At 47.0% G+C, this 19,779-nt stretch overlaps 1 pseudogene; it reads left to right on the top strand.

The window, feature by feature from the left end:
• Nucleotides 1-750: 750 nt before the first annotated feature.
• The window catches only part of LOC141152654 (olfactory receptor 10AG1-like), a 30,391-nt pseudogene continuing 11,362 nt past the window's right edge, over nucleotides 751-19,779 (top strand).

Consider the following 19,779-nt stretch of genomic DNA (forward strand, 5'->3'; position numbering starts at 1 on the left):
AGTGCTCAAATGGCATGGGAACAGCATGGGGAAGACCCCTGGGAGCATCTCTGACTCCCAGACCACTGCTGTCAACAACGTTGTCAGAGGTATTACACCACTTTTACAGACTCACAATTAAACATACAAAAATGAAACCAAAATGGATTTTCCTGGGAAATATGCTAAGGAGCATCCTTTCCAGGGAAATGATTTATATATAAGGCAAAATAAATAAACAAAAACAAAAATACTTCTCCACACCTTGGGCTATGTTCACACATAGCGTTTTTGATGCGTTTTTGCATTTTTGTATTGCTTTCAACCGTGACAAATACGTTCACCGGGAAATGTCATTTTAACATTTTACAACCTTATCTGGCCATGTGGTGTGTGACACATCATCAGACACATCCTGTTTCATTTATAAAGGAGGGATTGTGAAAGTCAAAAACACTATTTTTACACTCCTTACTTTTCTAAAAGGGCCAGCAGTCGGCTATGCTTTGTTGTTTCCATTATTAAATAGTGGGTCTCCTATATTGTTGTTGCGTATTCAGTGACTGCAAGAGTTGCCAAAAATTTGGACGCACCCAAATACCCCTTTGAAGAGACATAGAGGAGCGTCTCAGTAAAAAAAAATGTTCCCATTATAAAGGAGCGGGTCTTCTATAGGGGAAATGCCCATGCAGTGACCGCAAGGGCTGTCAAAATATGGGAAAAACCTCAATAACAATTTAAAGACTCATAGAGGTGGGCCTCCAAATCGACATGTTCCCATTAGAAATGAGTGGGTCTTCTATCCAGTTAAAGGGTATGCAGTGAGTGCAACGGCTGCCAGAATTTAGGAAAAACCCCACTAACGATTAAAAGACACATAGAGCTGGGACACAGTAACGACATGTTCCCATTGGAAAGTAAAGGGTCTGCTGTACAGATATAGGGTATGCAGTGAGTCCACAGGCAGCATACTTTGACAAGCAGATCTGGCAGCTCTGGGTAGGATTTGAGAAACTGCTGAACCTCGAGGTTAAGCACATGGGCCAGGCATGGTACATGTGTGAGCTCGCCTCTCCTCAGAGCCGTTACCTGTTTCCGGCCATTGTCACACATGACCATGCCTGGCTGTCGGTTCAGCGGTGTGAGCCACAGATTTGCCTGCCCTTTTAGAGCTGTCTACAACTCTTCTGCATTGTGTGGTTTGTCACTTAAGCATATTAGCTTTACCACAGCCTGTTGCCGCTTGGCCGATGCAGTGCTACAATGCTTCCAGCTTGTGACTGATGTGGTAATTTCAGAGATGGAGGCTAAAGAGGAGGAGGAGGCTGAAGAGGATGAGGTGCAGTAGCTGTAGACTGTGGCAGCAACCCTGATTGACCTAGGGCCTGCAATCTTTGGCGTCAGGAGGATGTGTTCCGTCTCAAGGTCCGACTGGGTCCCGACTTCCACTATGTTAACCCAGTATTCCGTTAGCAAGATGTACCGTCCCTGCCCACAAGCACTTTTCCACGTGTCCGTGGTTAGGTGGACATTCTCGGTAACTGAGTTGTTGAGGGTACATCTAATGTTTCGGGACATAAGCTTGTGTAATGTGGGGACGGCACACTGGGAGAAATAGTGGTGGCTGGGGACCGAGTACCGAGAAACGGCCGCCGCCATCAGGTTGCGGAATGCTTCCATCTCCACGAGCCTAAAAGGCAAGATTTCGAGCGCAAGCAGTCACAAAATGAGGGAATTTAGTAGTGTGGCCTGTGGGGCTTTGGCTGCGTATTTGCACTTGCCTTCCAAGGACTGGGGTATGGACAACTGAACGCTGTGCTGGGACAAGGACCTGGATGTGCTTCCTGATGCTGCTAGTTGAGAGTGTGAAATGATAGGTGCAGGGCAGGAGGCATCTTTGCATGCACCATGGACAGGGGATTGGCTTGCATGCACAACAGCGGAAGAAGCAGTGGTGCCACCTGCAGACACTGTTCCTGGACACTGGGGTTCGGCCCAAAAAGTTGGGTGCTTTGCTGCCATGTGCCTGATCATGCTGGTAGTGGTCAGGCTGGTCATTTTGCCACCCCTGCTGATGCTGGCCTGGCAGGTGGTGCAAATGGCCTTTTTGTGGTTATCAGCAGAGTCTTTAAAAAACAACCAGACTCGGGAAGACCTAACAGTTGTACTGGCAATTTCCTTCGTGTTGGTGTTACGGGGAGTGGTTGCCTGCCTTCTGTCTGCGGCCACCACACTGCTTATTCATTCCTTTTGGGGTGCTCTGACTCCCTCCCCCTGTGTGCTGCTGTCCTCGCTCTGCATGTCCTCCTGCCAGGTTGGGTCAGTTACTATATCATCCACCACCTCGTCTCCCACTTCCGCACCCTGGTCCTCCTCCTGACTTTCTGGCAATTGTGTTTCATCATCATCCACCTCTTGTGACACTTTTCCACCATAGCCTTCATGTGACCGTGGCTGCTTACATATTTGGGCATCGCTACATATGATCTCCTCTTGCCCCACTTCAAGTTGACCGGGCGAGAGGCCAGAATGTATAAATGGGAAAGTGAACAGCTCTTCGGAGTGTCCAAGTGTGGGATCAGTTGTCTCTGGGCACTCGGCATGGTGGGAGGAAGGAGGTTCAAGGTGAGGAATATGCGGTCCAGACTCACAGCTACTGAGACTTGACCGTGTGGAAGACAAGGTGGTGGTGGTGGTGGTGGCTAAGTGACTGGAATCATTATCTGCTATCCAACCAATAAACTTTTCACACTGCTCTGTGTTCAATAGTGGTGTTCTGCGGTCCCTTATTAATTGGGACAGGAAGGTCGAGCGAGCATTTGTGGGTGTTTGCTTTGTCACAATTTCAGCTTGCCTACGGCCTCGGCCTTTGCATGCACCATCACGTCCAGTTCCCTGTCCCTTGCCACGTGCCTTGTCCATTTTAAATGGAGGACAATATCTTCCACGCTCACAACAAATGGCTGAATTTGGAGCGAACTTATATGTGATCCGTGTGACGGACAAACCACAGTTTTAAATAGCTGGCCTGTAAGTAACTATTTTGATCAGCAAACTGGTGTCAGTAGCATCACTGACACACTGAAACAAATTTTTAATGGAAGCCAGAAATGGCAGTATTTTCTGACAACGTATATGTGATCCGTGTGACTGAGAAAACGCAGTTTTAAATACCTAGCCTGTAGGAAACTATTTTGAACAGCAAACTGGTGTCAATAGTTTCACTGAAACACTGAAACAAATTTTTAATGGAGGCCAGAAATGGCAGTATTTTCAATGCAATTATATGTGATCCGTGTGACGGACAAACCACAGTTTTAAATAGCTGGATTTTTAGCGCTGTAATATAGAAAGAACCTGACTGTATTCTGCAGTGCCAATAAGCAGAAAAACTGTGTTCTCTGGATTGCTTTATAAGCAAATAGGATTGAGATCCCCCAAAAAATTATTCCTGGCCCTTGAGACCTGGGCTCATTTTTAGAAATATCTAACAGCAGCGGCAGACAAAACTGGAATGGAGCCTCTTTTGCGATATGCACTGCAGTCTGCTATATACATTGCCTGCCTGCCTATATACACTGCCTGCCTGATATCTCTGCAGATGGAATAGTCCTCAGAAGGACTGTTTGTTGAGATAGATATGTGTCTCTAATATAGTTTGGAATACCTACCCTAACTAGAAACAAGCAAATCTCTCGCTAACTCAGCAGCATCTCTCCCTACACTGTCTGATTCCGGAGTGATTGTGATGAGCATGGCGGCGCCGGGTCTGATATTGACCTGATGACGCTGTGCGGCAAGCCAGTCACTGTAATGCCACAACCAACATTTATGCAGCATTAAATTGTGTGGCAGACAATCCCTGCATGTTCATTGGGTCTGTAAAGAGCGCCAAACATGCAGGGAGGGGAACCGAGCTCCCACCGAGCAACCCCGGAATTACAAGCGTCGAGTGTCTCAAGTAGTGAGATGCTCGGGCCAGCACCAAGCAGTAGCGAGCATGCTCGCTCATCACTTCCTCTTATACAAAATTATTTTTTTGTACATACTGTTATATGAATAATTCCTCATGTTCTGATGGAATGATATTTACACTTTAGTTTTTACGCATTTTTCAGTTGAGAGATGTGATTGTTACTGATTTTAATTGCTACAAAAAATAGCTAGATTCTACTTTCAGCACATGATTTCCTGCCATCAAGGGTCAAACACTTGCAGATGGCCCAGACAATCAGAGTAGGAGATACTGTAAGTTAAATGCCGGAACCCTAGTTAGCTAGCAGGTGGGAGTGAGTAGTGCTCACTTTTAACCCCTTAAGGACCAGAGCTTTTTCCTTTTTTGCTTTTTCGTTTTTTGCTCCCCTTGTTCCCAGAGCCATAGCGTTTTTATTTTTTGGTCAATATGGCCATATGAGGGCTTATTTTTTGCGGGGCGAGTTGTACTTTTCAACGCCATTACTAGTTTTACCATATCGTGCACAGGAAAATGGGAAAAAAATTCGAAGTGCGGTAAAATTGCAAAAAAAGTGCAATACCACAGTTGTTTTTTATTTATTTTTTTTACCACGTTCACTGAATGCTAAAACTGACCTGCCATTCTTATTCTCCAGGTCATTACGAGTTCCTAGACACCAAACATGTATAGGTTCTTTTATATTTAAGTGGTGAAAAAAATTCCAAAATTTGGTACAAAAAAAAATAATAAATAGCGCCATTTTCCGAGACCTGTAGCGTCTCCATTTTTTGGGATCTGGGGCTGATTGAGGGCTTATTTTTGCGCGCTGGGCTAATGTTTTTATTGATTACACTTTGGGGTAGATCCGATGTTTTGATCACCCGTTATTGCATTTTATTGCAATTTTGGGGCGACCAAAAAACGTAATTCTGGCGTTTAGAATTTTTTTCTCGTTACGCCGTTTACCGATCGGATTAAATCTTTTTTTATATTGATAGATCGGGCGATTCTGAGCGATACCAAATATGTCTATGTAGGTTTTTTTTTTATATATATATTTTATTTTGAATGGGGCGAAAGGGGGGTGATTTAAACTTTTATATTTTTTAAATTTTTTTAATATTTTTAAAAAAGTTTTTTTTTTCACTTGTTGCTTGCTTCTATAGATCATGACAACCACAGGCGTCTGCTGCAGACCCTGGGTTGTCATGCCCACCCATCGGTGACTCGCGATCACGTTACGGGGTCGCCGATGGGCGGGGCTTATGACGTGCTACCCGTAAGCGCGCGTTAAATGCCGCTGTCGGAGATTGACAGCGGCATTTAACATGTTAACAGCCGCGGGTGGATCACGATTCCACCCGAGGCTGTTGTGGGCACATGTCAGCTGTAAGAATCAGCTGACATGTGCTCGGTTCAGTGAGGGCTCAGCGCAGCAGCCCTCACTGAACGGGGGGTACGCAAATGTGCCACCTAGCAAGATCCATCTGACCACAAATGTTTGTCTTAGAGGAGAGCAGTCCATCTATATTAGAGCATTCCACCATTAAATAGTGAAGTATAGGACACCAGAGGGTAGCAAAGAGAATTATTCCTTAAAGTATATCTTCCAGGTAGGTGAATGACTAGCCAACCAATAGAGACAAGAAATAGCCACACTAGAAGCAAACAATTGGTTAAATGCCAGAGAACTACTGCAGGCTACTGTTGCCAAAGTAAGTTTAATATGAGAGCCGTTGTAATTAGTGATGAGTGAACGTGCTCGCCACTGCTCGGTACTCGCCTGAGCATCACTGTGCTTGACGAGCTTGGCATTCAACGAGTATTTCTGAGTTGCTCGGGCGGGAACTCGGGTCCCCTCCCTGCATGTTTGGCGCTCTTTAGAGAGCCAATGAACATGCAGGGATTGCCTGCAACACACTGTAATGCCTTAGCCATGTTGGTTGTGGTATTACAGTGATTGGCTGGCCGCACAGCATCATCAGGTCTATATAAGACCTGGCGCCGCTATGCTCTCCACAGTCTACCCCGGAACCAGGCAGAGTAGGGAGAGCTGCTGCTGAGCCAGGGAAAGATTTGCTTGTTTATAGTTAGTATAGGTATTCCACTACATATATATGTATATATATATATATACATCTGAACTAACAGTGTTTATGAGGACTAGTCCAGCTGCATATATTCAGTGGTGATAGCAGGAGTTAGGCAGGCAGTGTATGTGGCAGACTGTAGTGCATATAGCGCAAGAAGGTCCATTGAACGTCATGTCTGCTGTTGCTGTAATAATTACAAATATCTGTAGACATAGCCCAAGATATCAGGGGCCAGGGCAATTTTTTTTTTTATCTTAAACCTGGTTATTTGCTTAAAAAATAATCCAGAGTACACCATTTGTCTGCACAATTCCTAATAATGGGTACATTGTTTTCAGGAGTCCCTCCGACCTCTATGTCTCTTGCAAAGGGCAATGGAGTTCCTCCAAATTTTTGGCAACCATTGCATTCACTGCATAGGCAAACAGTATGGGAGACCCACTACCTAATAATGGGAACATTGTTTTCAGGAGGCCATCCGAACTCCAGGTCTCCAGGTCTCTTGCAAGGGACATTTGAGTTCCTCCAAATTTTTGGAAACCGTTGCATTCACTGCATACCCTTTAACTGTATAGCAGATCCTCTCCTTTCTAATGGAAACATGTTATTACTGTGGCCCAGCTCTATGTGTCTTTAAATTGTTAGTGGTGTTTTTCCCAAATTTTGGCAGCCTTTGCAGTCACAGCATGGGCATTACCACTATAGGAGACCCGCTGCTTTAGAAAGGGAACATTATTTTTACTGAGACCCTCCTCTATGTCTCTTCAAAGGGGTATTGTGTTGTGTCCAAATTTTTGGCAGCCCTTGCAGTCATTGCATAAGCAATAAAAGTATAGGAGACCCACTGTTAATTATGGGAACAGCAAAGCATAGCCGGCTGATGACTCTCTAAAAGTGTTGAGTGAGCACTAAAATCCTCGGGTGCTCGAAGCTTGGGCCGAGCTCGCCGTGATACCCAGGTGCTCGACCCGAGCAACGAGCCCAATGTTAGTCTATGGGAGGCCCGAGCATTTTTGCGGCGGCACCCCCGGCAGTTTTTTAAAAGCCTAACAAGTGCTCAAAACGATAGTGACAGTGCTCAAATGACATGAAGATCGCCCCAGGAAGCATTTCTGACCCCCAGTTCACTGCTGTCAACAACGTGGTCAGTGGTATTTAGCCAGATTTAAGGGCTCACAATAAAACGTTCAAAAACGAAACTGAAACTGCTTTCCTGTGAAATATGTTAAGGAAGTTCCTTTCCAGGGTAAAGGCTTGTGTATAAGGTAAAATAAATCACCCCCAAAAAAATTACTCCTCCACACCTTGGGCTATGTTCACAAGTAGCATTTTTTATGCGTTTTTGCACCTTTGTATTGCTTTCAACCGTGACAAATGCATTCACCGGGAGATGTCATTTTAACATTTTACAACCTTATCTAGCCATGTGCTGTGTGACACATGCATACAGTGCTGAAAAGACATGGGAACAACATGGGGAAGACCCCTGGAAGCATCTCTGACACCCAGGTCACTGCCTAAAAGTGTGCCCATTAGAAGTCATCCTTGCCACATCAGAAGATGCAGACTTGCAACTATCCCCGTGCAAGTTCTTGTCCCAGGGCAGTGTTCAATTGTACCTCCCCCATTCCTTGCAATGCAAGCGCAAATATGCAGCCAACAACCCACCCACCCCCAGGCTGCAATACCATATTGCTTGCTTGCACTTGAAATTGGGCCTTTTAGGCATGTGGAAGCGGAAACTGGCCAACACGTCATGGCTGCATTGGCGGCCTGGAATCCATACTCAGTCCCCAGCCGCCCCGAGGGGGCGGCCGGGTGTCCATACTCGGTCTCCAGCCGCCCCGCGGCCGGGTGTTCACACACGGTCCCCAGCCACCTGGGGGCAGCCGAGTGTCCATAAGCGGTCCCCAGCCGCCCCTATTTCTCCTGGAACATCCCACCACACACTGTTCTTAGCCCGGCCTGCTTTAGGGCAGCATTGGACGAGCCCACCAGAGAACCAGACTCCTCTGGTGGGCCCTGGCTTCTCCATCAGGGGAGATGAGAGTGCCAAGGTCAGGAGCATGATGATGATGATAGAAGTTAGCATCTGCTTTGTTTTCTTGGAATGCAAGCGTAAGTGTGCAACCTGCCACCCACCCACCCCCAGGCTGCAATACCATACTGCTAGCTTGCTTGCACTTGAAATAGGGCCTTTTAGTTTGGAGGAGGCCGAAGCTGGCCACTACCTCATGGCTGCTTCGGCAGCGAGGTATCCATACTCAGTCCCCAGCTGCCCGGCGGCCGGGTGTCCACACTTGGTCCCCAGCCGCCTGGGGGTGGCCGGGTGTCCATAAACTGTTCCCTGCTGCCCCTATTTCTCCTTGGAACATCCCCCCACACTTTTATTAGTCCGGCCTGCATTAGGGCAGCTTCGGACGAGCCCACCAGAGAACCAGACTCCTCCGGTGGGCCGTGGCTTCTCCATCAGGGGAGTTGAGAGTGCCAAGGTGAGGAGCATGATGATGATGATAGAAGTTAGCATCTGCTTTGTTTTCTTGGAATGCATGCGCATGTATGTAGTAGTGGCTAGGCCTGAGGTGGTCAGCGTTTTAGCGCATATCCTACCTCCTCCGAGGATTGCTGGATGTTTTCCTGCTACTATCCCAGTTTTATGACTCCCGTTAAAACAAAGCTTCAGGTGATAAATGATAGATGAGGTAGTGGCAAAGGAGAAAGAGCAGGAGGAACAGGGACCATTCACATCAATATCAGGCCAGTCAACCACATATGTCTTGTAGGATAAGTTTCTGTAACAAAAGGAGCGTTTCGGCTACACAGTTATAGGGCATACAGTGAGTGCAATCCCTACCAAAAATTTTGAGGCACTCCAATGCCCCTTGTAAATGACATGGAGGTCAGAGGGCCTTAACTAAACCGTTTTTTCCATTTATAGCAACTGGGTCTCTTGTACACTGCTGGCCTAAGCAGTAAATGGAAGACTTTCCAAAAATTATGAGTCACTGCAATGCCCCTTGAAACAGACGTGGATTACAGCGTACTAAAATCCTTCTACCTATTATTAGGGAGTGGGTCTCCCTTAGTTTTCGCCTTTGCATTGAAAAGCAAAAGTTGACTAAAATTAGGAGGAAATGCAAAGCCCGTTGGAAGAGTCGTGGAGGTTAGAGGTAATTAAAAACAACATTTCAATGCCCCTTAGAAGAGCTGTGGAGTTCAGAGTGGCGTAAGAAGATGCTTTTAATGCCCCTTTGAAGAGACGTGGAGGTCTCAGTAGCTTAACAAGATGGTTTTAATGCCCCTCGGAAAAGACGTGGAAGTCCCAGTAGCTTAACAAGACGGTTTGAATGCCCCTTTGAAGAGACGTGGAGGTCAGAGAAGCTTAACAAGACGGTTTTAATGCCCCTCGGGAAAGTGGTGGAGGTTGCAGTAGCTTAACAAGACGCTTTTAATGCCCCTTCCAAGAGCCATACAGTACATTACAAACATTATTCCCATTATTGGCGAGTGAGTCTCCCATAGTTTTTGCTTATGCCTTCCAAGCAACAGCTGCCAAAAATTAGGATGGAGGAACTTGCAATGCCCCTTACAAGAGCCATGCAGTACAGCATATTACAAACATTATTCCCATTATTGGGGAGTGTGTCTCCCATAGTCTTTGCTTATGCCTTCCAAGCAAAAGCTGCCAAAATTTAGGATGGAGGAACTTGCAATGCCCATGCAGTACAGCATATTAAAAGATTATTCCCATTATTGGAGAGTGGGTCTCCCATAGTATTTGCTTATGCCTTCCAAGCAAAAGTTGCCAAAAATTAGGACGGAGAAACTTGCAATGCCCCTTACAAGAGCCATGCAGTGCAGCATATTACAAACATTATTCCCATTATTGGGAAATGTGGCTCCCATAGTCTTTGCTTATGCCTTCCAAGCTAAAGCTGCCAAAAATTAGGAGGAAATGCAATTCCGTTCGAAGATTCGTGGAGGTTAGACTTAATTAAAAACAACATTTCAATGCCCCTTGGAAGAGCTGTGGAGTTCAGGGTGGTATAACAAGACGCTTTTAATGCCCCTTGGAAAAGTGATAGAGGTCGCAGTAGCTTAACAAGACGGTTTGAATGCCCCTTGGAAGAGACGTGGAGGTCCCAGTAGCTTAACAAGACGGTTTTAATGTCCCTCGGAAAAGTGGTGGAGGTCACAGTAGCTTAACAAGACACTTTTAATGTGCCTTGGAAAAGTGGTGGAGGTCGCAGTAGCTTAACAAGTCAGTTTGAATGCCCCTTGGAAGAGACATGGAGGTCCCAGTAACTTAATAAGACGGTTTTAATGCCCCTCTGAAAAGTGGTGGAGGTCACAGTAGCTTAGCAAGGTGGTTTTAATGCCCCTTGGTAAAGTGGTGGAGGTCGCAGTAGCTTAACAAGACTGTTTGAATGCCCCTTGGAAGAGACGTGGAAGTCCCAGTAGCTTAACAAGACGGTTTTAATGCCCCTCGGAAGAGACGTGGAGGTCCCAGTAGTTTAAAAGGACGATTTTAATGCCTCTCGGAAAAGTGGTGGAGGTCGCAGTAGCTTAACAAGACGCTTTTAATGCCCCTTCCAAGAGCTATACAGTACAGCATATTACAAACATTATTCCCATTATTGGGGAGTGGGTTTCCCAGAGTATTTGCTTATGCCTTCCAAGCAAAAGCTGCCAAAAATTAGGATGGAGGAACTTGCAATGCCCCTTACAAGAGCCATGCAGTACAGCATATTGCAATCCTTATTCCCATTATTGGGGAGTGGGTCTCCCATAATATTTTCCTATGCCTTCCAAGCAAAAGCTGCCCAAATTTAGGACGGAGGAACTTGCAATGCCCCTTACAAGAGCCATGCAGTACAGCATATTACAAACATTAATCCCATTATTGGGGAGTGTGTCTCCCATAGTCTTTGCTTTTGCCTTCCAAGGAAAAGCTGCAAATATTAGGAGGAAATGCAATGCCCGTTCGAAGAGTCGTGGAGGTTAGAGTTAATTAAAAACAACATTTCAATGCCCCTTGTAAGAGCTGTGGAGTTCAGAGTAGTTCAACAAGACGCTTTTAATGCCCCTTGGAAAAGTGGTGGAGGTCGCAGTAGCTTAAAAAGACGGTTTGAATGCCCCTCGGAAGAGTGGTGGAAGTCGCAGTAGCTTAACAAGACGCTTTTAATGCCCCTTCCAAGAGCCATACAGTACAGCATCTTAAAAATATTATTCCCATTATTGGGGAGTGGGTCTTCCACAGTGTTTGCTTATGCCTTCCAGGCAAAAGCTGACAAAAATAAGGACGGAGGAACTTTCCATAATGGCAACACGGACCACGGTCACCCTGGTGGTATAGTGGTGGTGGAGGCTGAGGATAAGGAGAAGAACATAAAACAGCCAAAATGAGGAAGCGTATACCCATGTATTGGTGTGAAGCAGTGCATGTGAATACACCTCCCGAAATAACACAGTGGATTTGACTTTATGTTACTCTGCTGTCATTTGGTGGTGATGAGAAGTCTGGCCCAATCCAGCCCTTGTTCATTTTGATAAGGGTCAGCTTCTCAGCATTTTCAGTTGACAGGCGAGTGCGTTATTATCAGTTATAATTCACCCAGTGGCACTAAAAACACGCTCCGATAACACGCTAGTGGCAGGGCAGGCCAAGTCCTCCAAGGCGTACAGAGCGAGTTCATTCCAAGTGTCCAGCTTGGATACCCAATAATTAAAAGGCACAGAGGAATCACGGAGGACACTGGTACAGTCGGCAAGGTACTCCCTCATCATCTTTTGAAACTTTCCACTCCTTGTGAGAGTACCCCGCGCCTCAGGGTCTGTCCGAAGGGAGGGTCTGAGAAAACTGTCCCAGAACGTTGACAGTGTTCCCCTGCCTCTGCTGGATTGGAGTTGCCTCTCTCTCGCTTGTACACCTTGGTTGGTCAACGAACTGTGACCTCTGCCGCTAGCGTGTTCAGATGGGAATTTTTTTAACAGTTCTGCAGCAAGGGCCTTCTGGTACTGCCCCATTTTTGTAGACCTCTCCACCTCAGGAATAAGAGAGTGAAAGTTCTCCTTGTAGCGGGGGTCTAAAAGTGTCACCAACCAGTAATGACTGTCACCCAACATTTTGACAACGCGAGGGTCACGGTTAAGGCAGCGTAACATAAAGTCAGCCATGCGTGCCAGACTGGTAAAGGGCAAGACTTCCGTGTCCTCACCAAGATGACGACTGACCATGCTCTCTTCCTCCTCCTCCCCCCTGTCCTCAGGCCACCCACGCTGAACCGACGGTATGACAGTTGTACAGGTACTACCGTCTATAGCGCATGATACAAGCTCCTTTTCTTCCTCCTCCTCCTCCTCTCCCTCACTGTCCCCCAATGCACGTTGTGATGAGATGAGGCTGGGCTGTGTGTAATCGACCGCTACGGCTTCTTGATCCATCTCATCATACTCTGGATGCAATGCCTCCTCTTTAATTCTCTGCAGAGAACATTGCAAAAGACAGACAAGTGGAATGCTGACGCTAATGATGGCGTCATCGCCTCTCACCCTCTTGGTGGACTCCTCAAAGGTTGTCAAGATGGTACATATGTCAGACATCCAGGACCACTCCTGAGGTCTTATGTGTGGAGTCTGACCTGAATATCGACGGCCTTGTTGCAGCTGGTACTCCACAACTGCTCTTTTCTGCTCACAAATCCTTTGCAACATGTGGAGGGTAGAGTTCCAACGTGTGGGGACATCACACACCAGTCGGTGTGACGGAAGCTGCAAACGCTGCTGCAACACAGCAAGGGCGGCGGAAGCTGTAGCCGACTTGCGAAAATGAGCTGATAGGCGGCGTACTTTGACGAGCAGATCTGACAACTCGGGGTACGATTTAAGAAACCGCTGAACCACAAGGTTAATTACATGAGCCAGGCATGGTACGTGTGTGATCTCGCCTCGCCTCAGAGCTGCCACCAGGTTACGGCCATTGTCACACACGACCATGCCTGGATGTAGGTTCAGCGGTCTCAGCCACAGATCTGCCTGCTCTTTCACAGCTGTCCACAACTCACAAGCAGTGTGAGGTTTCTCACCTAAGCTTAGGAGTTTCAGCACAGCCTGTTGCCGCTTGGCGGCGGCAGTACTGCAGTGCTTCCAGCTTGTAACTGATGTTTTGATATCTGAGATGGAGGCTGAACATGAGGAGGAGGAGGAGGATGATGCGCAGGAGCTGTACACTGTGGGGGCAACTCTGACTGACATAGGGCCAGCAATCCTCGATGTGGGGAGGATGTGTTCCGTCCCAAGGTCCGACTGGGTCCCGGCTTCCACTATGTTTACCCAGTGTGCCGTCAGGGAGATGTACCGTCCCTGGCCACAAGCACTTGTCCACGTGTCCGCTGTCAGGTGGACTCTCCCAGTAACTGCTTTGTTGAGGGCACGGCAGATGTTTTGCGACACGTGCTTATGTAGTGCGGGGATGGCACACCGGGCAAAATAGTGTCGACTGGGGACCGAGTACTGAGGGACGGCCATTGCCATAAGGTTGCGGAAGGATTCCGTCTCCACCAGCCTAAAAGGCAGCTTTTCCAACACAAGCAGTCGTGAAATGTGCAAATTTAGGACTGTGGCCTCTGGGGCGTTAGCTGCGAATTTCCGCTTTGGTTCAAAGGTCTGGGATATGGACAATTGAATGCTGCGGTGGGACGTGGACGTTGATGCTGTTTCTTGAGAAACTGCCATAACAAGTGAAGACTGAGAGGAGGGGGCATCTTTGCATGCCGTGTGGACAAGGGATTGTCTTGCACACGCAACAGGGGGTCCTATTGCACCCACAACAGCGGAAGAAGCAGTGGTGACACCCGCTGACACTGGTCGTGGACCCTGGGGTTCGCCCGACAAAGTCGGGTGCTTTGCTGCCATGTGCCTGATCATGCTGGAGGTGGTCAGGCTGGTAGTTTTGTCACCCCTGCTGATGCTGGCATGGCAGGTGGTACAAATGGCCTATTTGGGGTTATCAACAGAGTCTTTAAAAAAATTCCAGACTCTGGAAGACCTACAGGTTGTACTGGCAACATCCCTCGTGTTGGTGTTACGGGGAACTGTTGCCCGCCTTCTGTGTGTGGCCACCACACTGCTTCTTCATGCCTGTTGGGGTACTCTGCCTCCCTCACCCTGTGTGCTGCTGGCCTCGCTCTGCATGTCCTCCTGCCACGTTGGGTCAGTTACTAGATCATCCATCACCTCCTCCTCTTCCACTTGTGCACCACGATCCTCCTCCTCACTTCCTGGCAATTTTGTCTCGTCATCGTCCACCTCTTGTGACAAATTGCCAGCGTCGACTTCCTGTGGCCGTGGCTGTTCAAATATTTGGGCATCGCTACATGGGATCTCCTATTCCACCACTTCAAGCGGAGCAGATGAGGTGTACAAATCTTGAAATGGACCAGTGAACAGCTCTTCAGAGTATCCAAGTGTGGGATCAGTTGCTGTCTGACGACACTCAGCATGGTGGGAGGAAGGAGCATCAGGGTGAGGAGGAGTATGCAGTCGAGACTCATGGCTACTAAGAGTTGACCGCGTGGAAGACAGACCGGAGGTGGTGGTGCCCAGGTAACTGGAAGTATTATTTGCTATCCAATTAATAACCTGTTCACACTGATCAGTTCGCAATACTGGTGTTGTTCTGTGCTTCCCTAGTAATTCAGTCAAGAAGTGGGAGCGAGAAGATGTGGCTGTTGGTTGTGGCACATTTTCACCTTGGCCATGGCCCCATCCTCTGCACGCACCATCACCACAACGTCCAGTTCCACGTTCCTTGCCACGTGCCTTGCACATTGTAAAGGAAGTAAAATAGCTTACACTCGCACTATCAATGGAAAAAGGGTAATAAAAAGTAGATTAGAACCGTGGAAGAGGAAAACCACAGTTCTATTTCTCTGGCCTACACCCGACTCTTTTAAACTATCTGAATAATCAGGGAGAAACTATTACTGTTTTTCTTTATGGAAAAAATAAAAAAAGCTGAATAATAGAGATTATTTTACTGTGAAACAGAAAAACCACAGTTATTGCTTACTGGGGAATACCAGAAAATTTTAAATAGATATATTTGCGGCTGAAAAGTGAGCGACACACTCAAACTGTTTTTTGTTAGATACAAACGGCCCAAAAGTGGATAATACAGAGGTTTGAACCGTGGAACTTCTAAACCACACTTCTGTTTCTCTGGCCTACACTAGACTATTTTCAACAGATATATTTGTGTCTGAAAAATCAGGGAGACACTATTAGTTTTTTTTTACGGCAAAAAATGCCAAAAGCAGGATAATAGAGATTTTTTACCGTGGAACAGCAAAACCACAGTTATAATTTACTGGTGTATACCAGACTATTTTCAACAGATATATTTGTGTCTGAACAATCAGGAAACACTACTACTGTTTTTCTTTACGGCAAAAAATGGCAAAAGCAGGATAATACAGAGATTTGACCCGTGGAACTGCAAAACCACACTTCTATTTCTCGGGCCTACACCATACTATTTTCAACAGATATATTTGTGTCTGAACAATCAGGAGACACTACTGTTTTTCTTTACAGCAAAAAATGTAAAAAAGCAGGATAATACAGAGATTTGACCCGTGGAACTGCAAAACCACACTTGTACATCACACCGACTACGGTGCTCGCCGAACATCCCGAGTACCGAGCAGTGTCGAGCATGCTCGCTCAACACTACTCTCTAACAATAGCGAGGGCCGAGTGCTGTCCTTTTAAGAATAGTAGGGGTCACCTAATGTCCCTATAAAAATAGGCTTTGTGACTTTCAGAGTTCCTCCATCATAAATATAACATCTGATGATGTGTCACCCATCACATGGCTAGATAAGATTGACCCGTGGAACTGCAAAACCACACTTCTATTTTTCGGGTCTACACCAGACTATTTTCATCAGATATATTTGTGTCTGAAAAATCAGGGAGACACTATTAGTTTTTTTTTTACGGCAAAAAATGCCAAAAGCAGGATAATAGAGATTTTTTACCGTGGAACTGCAAAACCACAGTTATAATTTACCACTGTATACCAGAATTTTTTAAATATATATTTGCGGCTGAACAGTGAGCGACACACTCAAACTGTTTTTTTTAGATACAAATGGCCCAAAACTGGTTATTACAGAGGTTTGAACCGTGGAACTGCAAAACCACACTTCTATTTCTCTAGCCTACAACAGACTATTTTCAACAGATATATTTGTGTCTTAAAAATCAGAGACACACTTTTTTTTTTTTGGGGGACGACGACACCAAAAGGCTAATAAGACGGGTATTTGTACAGTGTGAAGGAGGAAAGAAATAAGAGGATTTAGATGAAAAAAAAGGATTTTTCCTGGCCCCCGAGACCTGGAGCTAAGTCCAGCCATTTCAGCAACAGGAGCACACAGGACTGTAATGCAGCGTTTGTTGGTATAACCACTGCGTCTCCTATACAGCCTGCCTGCCTGATATGTGGGATGGATATTAGTCCTGAGAAGGACTGTTTGTTTCTTCTGGCAGCCTTTACAGACCCTACACTAACTTTTTTGCAGGATATATCTCTCCCTAAATCAGCAGCTCTGTCCCTACACTGTCTGATCCGGAGCAACTGTGTCCAAGATGGTGGCGCCCGGTTTTAAAAACTCGAGGTGACGCTGTGCGGCCAGCCAATCACTGTAATGCCCACAAACAACATGGCTGCGGCAATACAGTGACTGGCTGGCAATCCCTGCATGTTCTTTGGCTCTGTAAAGAGCGCCAAACATGGAGGGCAGAGACCCGAGCTCCCGCCCGAGTAACCTGGAAATGCTCGGTGCTCGCCGAACATCCCGAGTAGCGTGATGCTCGGGCGAGTACCGAGCAGTGTCGAGCATGCTCGCTCAACACTACTCTCTAACAATAGCGAGGGCCGAGTGCTGGCCTTTTAAGAATAGTAAGGGTCACCTAATGTCCCTATAAAAATAGGCTTTGTGAATTTCAGAGTCCCTCCATCATAAATATAACATCTGGTGATGTGTCACACACCACATGGCTAGATAAGATTGTAAACTGTTAAAATGACATTTCCCGGTGAATGCATTTGTCTTAAAAAAGCACAGTAGGATTTTTCTTTAGTATAAAAACCAGACTCACCAATGTAACCTCAATTTAATCACATTGTTCAGCTCCTGCACCTCCTCCTCCAGTTCGGCCTCCATCTACGAAATGACCACATCAGTCACAAGCTCAAAGCACTGCAGCACTGCCTTGGCCAAGCGGCAACAGGCTGTGCTGAAGATAACATGCTGAATGCTTAGGTGACAAACCGCCCACCGCTGCAGAGTTGTTGAAAGCTGTAACACAGCAGCCTGATCTGTGGCTCTCACCGCTGAACATACAGCCAGGCATGGTCGTATGTGACAATGGGCGGAACCTGGTGATGGAGAAATGACAGCCAGAGTAGATATGGTTTCCCTTTACGCCTGTCCTTTCACCAAGCTAAAGAATATGGCTGTGGTGAAATACAATTCCCACTGAGAAGCAGTTTCAGACTGAAAAACATTGGGCCCACCAGAGGATTTGATTCTGAGGGCTCACCTTTCTCGCCCACTCAAGAGCCCTATAGCAGCTGCAAAGTTTGCGCTATCATGAACTCTCCTGATGGAGAAGCTAGGGCCCAGACGAGGATTCTCTGGTGCGACTGTCCAACCCTGCTGAGAAGCAGTCCTGGCTAAGAAAAGTGTGTGGGAAGCTTCCCGGACACTCTATGGCTGCTTTTTTACTGAGGTGGAAACCCATGCAAAAACGGGGAGAACATACAAAATTCCTGGTAGATGTTGTCCTTGCTAGGATTTGAACCCAGGATCCCAGTGCTGCAAGGCTTCAGTGCTAACCACTGAACAAATGTGCTGCTGTTCACCCTCTGATATCTAACATGCTGGAGAAACTTGCATCTACTGCCACTCTATCTTCAGCTCCTTTGTGAGAAACTAATGTATTTGGACAACCACTCAGTCTATCAAATAAAATTCCTGAGAAGGAAATTGCGGATGGCTTTGCTACTAGTACTGGGGGCAGTGCTAATATCATGGCGTTGTACCATAATTTACTGGAAATATTTCAGGCTGCTAGGAAGCAAGCAGTTTCCCAAAGAAAAGTACCAGCAGTAACGTTAAGGGACACGCGCTTGTGGAAGGCGGAGACGATACCGGGAGTAATAGTTGGGGACCGAGTATGGACACCCGGCCGCCGCCAACATGAGGTTGTGGACAGCTTCCGCCTCCACGAACCTAAATGGCCTCATTTAAAGTGCAAGCAGCTGCCCAGAAATCTGGCAGTTTACTATTGCGGCCTGTGGGTGGGTGGCTGGCTGCATACTTGCGCTTGCATTCCAAGTAACAGAAAACTAAGCAGATAGTGGCCTCTATCATCATCATGGCCTCACCTCAGCACTATGAACCCTCCTGATGGAAAAGTCAGTGCCCACCGGAGGAGTATCCGGTTCTCTGGTGGGCCCGTCCAACCCAGCCGAGAAGCAGCCCTGGCTAAGAAAAGTGCGTGGGAAGGTTCCCGGACACTTTATGGCTGCTTTTTTGATGTGGACTGGCTCCGTACCGTCCCTGGACACATTCACCTGTCCAAATGTTTGGGATTAGGTGGTCCTTCCCAGTAAGTGCACTTTGGAGGGTACGAGTAATGCTGTGGGACCCACGCTTGTGGAAGGCGGAGATGACACCAGGAGAAATAGTGGAGGCTGGGGACCGAGTATGGACACCCGGCCGCAACCACCATGAGGTTGTGGATAGCTTCCGCCTCCATGAGCCTAAAAGGCCACATTTCCAGTGCATGCAGCTGTCCAGAAATTGTCAGTTTACTATTGCGGCATGTGGGTGTCTGGGTTTCTAGCTGGCTTGCACACAACCTCCGATCCTCACAAGATCTCCTTCTCTCCTCTTCCCACAATCGCGTACAAGATTTTTCCCATGCATCCCTTCTACTCTTGAACTGTGTACCCCAACATATCAGACTCTCGCCTACTGTTGAAACGTTTAAAAAGGAAGCTGGAGACCCACCTCTTCTGACAAGCTTACAACCTGCAGTAACCCTCGCTCCACCATACCGCTGCACGACCAGCTGTACCCTCATTATTATTATTATTATTATTTATTATTATAGCGCCATTTATTCTGTGGCGCTTTACATGTGATAGGGATATACATAACAAAAGCATTTACATAATCTTAACAAAACGAGTCAGCGACTGGTACAGGAGGAGCGAGGACCCTGCCCGCGAGGGCTCACAGTCTACAAGGGATGGGTGAGGATACAGTAGGTGAGGGTAGAGCTGGTCGTGCAGTGGTGTTTACTGCAGGTTGTAGGCTTGTCGGAAGAGGTGGGTCTTCAGGTTCCTTTTGAAGGTTTCCACGGTCGGCGAGAGTCTGATATGTTGGGGTAGAGAGTTCCAGAGTAGGGGGGAAGCACGGGAGAAATCTTGTATACGATTGTGGGAGGAGGAGATAAGAGGGGAGTAGAGCAGGAGATCTTGTGAGGATCGGAGGTTGCGTGCAGGTAAGTACCGGGAGACTAGGTCACAGATGTATGGGGGAGACAGGTTGTGGATGGCTTTGTATGTCATGGTTAGAGTTTTGAACTGAATTCTCTGGGCAATAGGGAGCCAGTGAAGGGATTGACAGAGAGGAGAGGCCGGGGAATAGCGGGGGGACAGGTGGATTAGTCGAG

Source organism: Phyllobates terribilis, unplaced genomic scaffold (genome assembly GCF_046119375.1).
Source record: "Phyllobates terribilis strain yellow unplaced genomic scaffold, ASM4611937v1 Scaffold_6__1_contigs__length_29720123, whole genome shotgun sequence".
Taxonomy (NCBI): Eukaryota; Metazoa; Chordata; class Amphibia; order Anura; family Dendrobatidae; genus Phyllobates; species Phyllobates terribilis.